At 40.9% G+C, this 6,312-nt stretch overlaps 1 long non-coding RNA gene across 1 annotated transcript in view; it reads right to left on the bottom strand.

Annotated features, from left to right (window-relative positions):
* The window catches only part of LOC102478948 (uncharacterized), a 21,977-nt gene extending 16,013 nt beyond the window's left edge, over positions 1-5,964 (bottom strand). Inside the window, exon 1 of the long non-coding RNA XR_336156.1 lies at positions 5,712-5,964. This is a non-coding gene — a long non-coding RNA (uncharacterized LOC102478948). The remainder of the gene's footprint in view (positions 1-5,711) is intronic.
* Between the last annotated feature and the right edge of the window lie 348 nt (positions 5,965-6,312).

The raw sequence follows: 6,312 nt of genomic DNA, 5'->3' as shown, positions 1-6,312 counted from the left end.
TACAGCATTTTTGGTACCAAGGTGAAATTTTCATGACGAAAATGAGCTATATGCATTAGGCCTCTGGGATTTGAGGAGTTGTTAGTTACTCTAGCCTACATCTATCTTATCCTGACTAATATACCATCTTTAACATATCATATATAAATACCCGCATGCATGTAGTTATGTTTCTAGAGTGTTTACTTGACCTGTTTACCGATTTGCTTCTTTTTGTGCCAATACCTTCCTTTTATTTTGAGTTGATTTTAATACCTAAAAAGGCCAAGGCCTACATCATTATTCCTTTTCAAAATCCTGTTAGCTAGTCTTAAACATTATCATTTTAAGAGGCTTAGAGAATTTTATAAAAGGGACTTTCTTTGAATTCTGAATGCTATCAAATGTTTAGGTTATTTGATTCATAGGTTAATTTAGGAGAATTAACATTTATGCCACATAAAGTCTTCTAGAATTTTTAACGTCTTAACATGTCTATGTTAACTGGAAAGATTTTTTTAGTTTCTTTTTCTGTAGAATGGGATCTCTGTCCACATCACATTTTAAAATCAATTCTTATTGGCGTAGAGGAAATAAATTGATCTCTGTATATTTCTCATGTATGCATCTGTCCTTTTTAAAATAAGCTCACTTAATAGTTCTGAAAAAAAAATGTTTTCCTTTCACTAGGACATGGTCCTAGAGTTATTTCTTAGAGGTTTATCTGGTCTTCTCCTGGATCCATTTCTAGTTACTAGCCTGAGTGTAATTCATTGTATTTCCATCCTTCATGGTTTCTTTTACCATCTGTTCTAGGAAATATACTGTGTCCTATTTAAATTCTCCCTCTATCTCTTGTTCCTGTAAGGCATGTAGCAAATCTGTTTGTGTAATTAAATTCCTGTACTATTATTACTTTATAGACTAATTTTACAGCATTGCTTAGTTTATTTAATATTTCCATATTGGTTTTTACCATTTTCAATAAGAAAACCATTATACATTATTTCTATACCCCATTATTTGAGTTTGCAATCTGTACAACCTTCTCATCGCTCATTGATTTCTCAATGACAAGTCTTGAGTTGCCAATTTTATCAACGTCTTTGCGTGATACTATGTATTAAAAGTTCTACCACTGGAACCAGCAGATAGTGTAATGATTACATTGCTGGACTTCCACACAGCTGACCGTGGTTCCAGTCCCAGGGCCGGCAGCTTGAAATTCATGCCGGCGCGTTTGTGTGCATGCCCAAAATTCTGAGAAAAGAGTGCAAGAAAAGGGACTGTGGTGTGGTCATCCCCCGGGGGGGGGGTGATTTCTTGCTTTCTGTCTCTGTCTCTCTCGGGCGAGTGCATGTGTCCTATAGCAAAAATATCTCTCTCAAAAAAAAGTTTCTACCATTATAAGCTTTTATTTCCCTTGGTAAATTTTCTTGCATCCATTATTCAGGAGTAAAAAGGGTCCAGAGTACAGAAGATAATTATCTGATCCTTATAGGTCTGTTTACATAACTCTCACCATTATTTGAAATTTTTAAAAAAATGCTTTTTTAAGTTTTTGCCATAGGGTGCATGTGCTCACTGGAGAGAGATTGAGAGAGGGAAAGTGAGAAATCACCCTACAGGGTAGATGGCCACACCATAATCCCCTTTGTTCCTGCCCACCCATCCTATACTGAGTACCAGATGTGAGTGCAAAATATTTCAAGTAATTCTAGTCTTAGCCTTCAAATGTCTGCCACTGAATGAAGAAACACAAGCAAAAGCAGTTCAGTTAGTTCTAACCCCAGAATCATGAGAGACAAGCCTTGGGGTGGTTGGTTATATGGCAATAGCTAACCTGAATATATTATAAAGAAAATTTATTTCTTGCCTGTGTGAAGTCCACAGGGAATCTGGGGACCTATTCAAGGTGGTTATTTTCCATGAGACAGCTCAGAAATTTAGGCTCCTTGGGCCCGGTAGATCCAGGCCAGTGATTATCTTGTATCTTGCACCAGTGATTAAATTCTTCAAACTGGAAGCGATACGTACACACATGCCCCTACTGTTTGTAGCCCATTGACTAGAATTATTTACATCACCATGCTTAACTCAACTCCCCTACGGGGTTGGAAAAGAGAGGGGAATTGTATATGCATCTACCACACTCATACCCTCTTCTTATGTGATGTTACTTCATCAGAATCCAAGAGATCCCTTATCCTACTAGGAACCATGGGTTTTGTGTAACCATAGCTGTCCTGCAGTTCAGCCACTGAAAACTACTTAGGTAACCAAAGAAAGCTCTTTCTCTCAGCACTTGCTAACCTTCATAAACTGTACATCCATGCTTTTGATATGAAAATAATTGCACACTGACTTACCTGTTGCTGTATAACAAATTACTTCAGATCTTAGTGGCTTAATACAGCAACACTGTGTATCTCACAGTTTCTTTGGTTAGAGGACCCAGCTAAGCTTTGCTCTTTGGTTCTGGGTCACTCATAAGACTTAGTCATCTCACGAACACTGGAGAAGAATCTGCTTCTAGGTCACTGATGTGGTTGTTTGTAGGATTCTGTTTTTCGGACTGAAGCTTCAGTTCCTTATGAGATGTTGGCTGGAGTCTTCCCTTAGTTTTTTGTCACATGGAAGTCTCCATACAGTCTCAGAGTGAGCAAGCAAAAGGGAAAGATCTTCAGCAACATGGAAGTCCAAGATTTTTGTAGCCCTAACACAGAACTGATATCCTATCATTTTTGTCTTATTTTTTTTTTTAAGTTTATTTAGAAAGAGGGAAGAAGACAAGCACCCCAAACAAGGTAACTCCACCCACTTCCCAGATGATTAGGATTAGGTGCATGCTCCTGGCCTGTACAGTTCTATGGGAGAACCAAACCCATAATCTTCCATATGGATCTAGCTTTGCTTGAATGGCAGTTACACTGTGCCACTGAGCTGGCCTCATTTTCATCATATTCTATTAATTAGAAGTCACTAGTCTCAGCCCATGCTCAAGAGGAAAGGATCACATAAGGGCCTGAAGGTCCAGAGGGAGGGATTTTGAGGCCCTGTCACAAGTTGTCCACCCCCAAGTACTATTATGGGATGAGTATTCTGGAGACACAAAGGTATATAACCTTGACCTTGAGGAGTTTCTAGTAGGGTTGGAGAAGTGAGAGGAGAGAGTATAACTTCTTATAACCACATTACAATGTGAAAGAGAGCTGATAGATTTGATAGAGAAGAGCTATTGGATAGAAGAGGTAGCAGCTCATTCTGCATGGTCTACCAGAGGCACAATGTGAGCTAATGATAAAGGCTGAAATTTGTTTCACCAGGCAACTGAAGAAATGAAGAGGCAATGAGGCACAAAAGTACATGGTGTGCTTGAGGAATGGGGTAGCTTGGTGTTACTGGAGCATAGTGGATCATGGAAATGGTGGACTGTCAGGTGGAAACTGAAGCTGGATTGGGAACATTTCGAATCATACCAAGTCAATGCTAGTCTGGGAAAAACATCTTTAGAAGGAAGCATAACAGAATTTGGTTGCTTTCTAATAATACATAATCATTTTATGTGTCATACCATGCACAAGACATTGGACATATAATCTTCACAGCCACCTTTTGGAGCAGATTCTATTATTACTTGATTTTTTTTTTTTTTTAAACACAGGGTCTTGCTGTTTAGGGATCTACCTGCCTCAGTATCCCAGCAGAATCCCAGTTAGAACTACAGGAATGTGCGGGGACCAGCAGTTGATGTAATGGCTACGCTGCTGGACTCCCATGTAGTTGACCACGGTTTGAGTCCCAGACCTGGTGGCTTAAACTTAAACTCACGCCTGAGAGGAGAATGGAAGAGAAGGGATTGAGGCTGATTTCTCGCTTTCTGTCCTTCTAGCAAGCGTGAGACCCCTGTAGCAAAAAACTCTCCAAAAAAAAAAAAAAAAAGAACTACAGGAATGTGCATCACACCAAACTCTTTTTTTTAGAGAGGATCTTGCCCCAGGTCACCCTTGAGTTCTCAGACTCTCAATCTCTTGATGACAGGTGCACACCACTGTGCCTGGCCTTTAGGTTGGTCCAGAAAGCAAACACAGCCTCCCATGTAGTCCCAGTCAGCCAAGCACATCGTTTTACCAATGTGGCTGGGCCTGTATTCACTTAAACAGATTCTTGGCATTAACTAATTTTAGTACCAAATCTCATGGCTAAAAAGTGTCTGGGCTGGGGCCAGCTGGTGAAAGTGCTGGATCCCACATGGCGGACTCTGCAGTTCAAGTTCTGCCTTGAAAAACACCCTGGGCACATGTGTGAGCATGCCCCAAATCCCAAGATGAGAGTGGAGGCGAAGACATTATGGTGTGGCCATCCTCCAGGGGGTGATTTTTCACTTTTCCTCTCTTTCTCTCTCTCTCTCTCTCCAACAAGTGCACATGCCCTATGGCAAAAAATCTAAAAGAAAAAAAAGAAAGTGGTGTCAGAATTGTGCCACTGAGGTCCAAAGCACAGTCTGACACTCTAGCCTTATCAGTACCTTCTCATGGCGACTTGCTCCCACATATTCTTGCTATATTTCCTTCTATCTCCCTCAGTTCGAAGGCCAAGAAATGCTATCCTTGAATACACCATTGTTGTTAGAGATAGGAATGGTTTCAGTCATGAGTTTCTTTTGTGTCTCAGCATCCCTCCCCTGTTTTATAACTTCTGTAAATTTTCTAACATACACAAAAGTAAGTCAAAATAACAAAATGAACCCAGTTTTAACATGTCTGATATTGTGCCACTCTCATTTCACCCATCACCCCTCCATTCCACATACTTTATTTCAAGAGTATTTTAAAACAAACTCTAGAAGTTGTATTCTTCTCACCCATAAATACTTCACTATCTGTATGTAACCAATACTTTAAAAATATAATCGTAATGTCTATCACACATAACAAAATAGTAATTTCTTAATCTCATTTGCTATTTTAAGAACTTTTTAAATCAATAACACACCCTATAGAAAAAAGCTGCACTGAAAAGAATGATAGAATTCCTACTTACGAATAATTTCTTTTAAGAAACACAGTAAACAATATGCCATCTAATGTATATAATATTGATGTGTATATAATAGCAGTGACTCTTGGTAACATTGACTGCAAAGATATTTTCCTAATTTACAATAGTTTGTAAACTTTTGAGTTTTATATTTTAATGATAAGGGCTAGGTCCTCATAGTTTTTAGCTACTAATTAACACCTAATCAAGCAAGATCACTGTAGGCAAAGTTAATCCTTCTACAAGTACTGATTAAAGGTTAGTCTCATGTGACCTGAAGCATTTAGTTATATAGCTGTGTGCTCTAAACCTAGGAGAAAAAAATGCATGTTTTCCTTGACTTATTAACCATATTACCCAATTTCTTGCTTCATACACCTAGTTTGCTTTCGAACACACTTTGAAAAAGCTCACCCACCCTCTAACAGTAATTCAGCCTTACATACTAATGGTGCCCTGGTCCCAAGGTACAGATTCATCTAACGTGTATCTGCAAAAGAAATGTGGAAATCACTTAAGACTGCTCTCATTTTAGATATGACAAAACTATAGGGGAGAAAAACGTGAGGTCTATTAGAGTGCAATTGCCTATTCTTATTAATGACTCATTTTATTTTAGTGCCCACGTTTGCAGAGTTTCTGAAATTAAGATTATTTTTATTAAAAAAAAAAAAATGCATAGCCAGTTGCACCTTATCTCCAATTTGGCAGTGAGGCTTCAATACACATAAGCAATCCTTAAATTTTCCTCGTTTCTCAGCAAAGATCTCCGCCGTGGCCCTCCATTTTTCATTAAATCTAAATCTACTGTGCAGTCCGCGGCTACCATCGAAGAGGGGGTGGATTATTTTAAATAACCGACCGTGTTTGTCTTTAGGAAAAACCGCACGCGCCAATCGCCCCCGCCCTCGGGGTTGCGCCCAACGCCGCGGTGCTCCCACTAACTTAAGCAGCATTGGGTCATCTGTTTATTGTCAGGGCGGCGGTTAGGAAGAAAGGGCGGCTGTTGTTAAGGCAACCGACACCCCGGGCAACGGCAAGGCAAGGCGGGAGGGGGCGTGGCCAAGACGCGTTGGGTGATAAGAGGCGGCGCGGGCTGCGCGCGTCCCGGGCAGGGCCTGTTTGCGGCCGGGCGGAGGCGGGGTCGCCTGGCACCTCGTCAGACCGCCTTGAAAGGCCAGGTCGGGCGGGCGAGGGAGGCCGCGGGCCGGCCGCTCCCTGCCCTCACACCCATTGCCCGAGAGCCTAGCTCCGCGCCCCAATATGGCGGGCGGGCGTTGCGGCCCGCTGCTG

The sequence above is a fragment of the Tupaia chinensis genome, unplaced genomic scaffold (assembly GCF_000334495.1).
Source record: "Tupaia chinensis unplaced genomic scaffold, TupChi_1.0 Scaffold000633_1, whole genome shotgun sequence".
In the NCBI taxonomy this organism is placed as follows: domain Eukaryota; kingdom Metazoa; phylum Chordata; class Mammalia; order Scandentia; family Tupaiidae; genus Tupaia; species Tupaia belangeri.
This window is presented reverse-complemented; position numbering and strand designations above follow the sequence as displayed.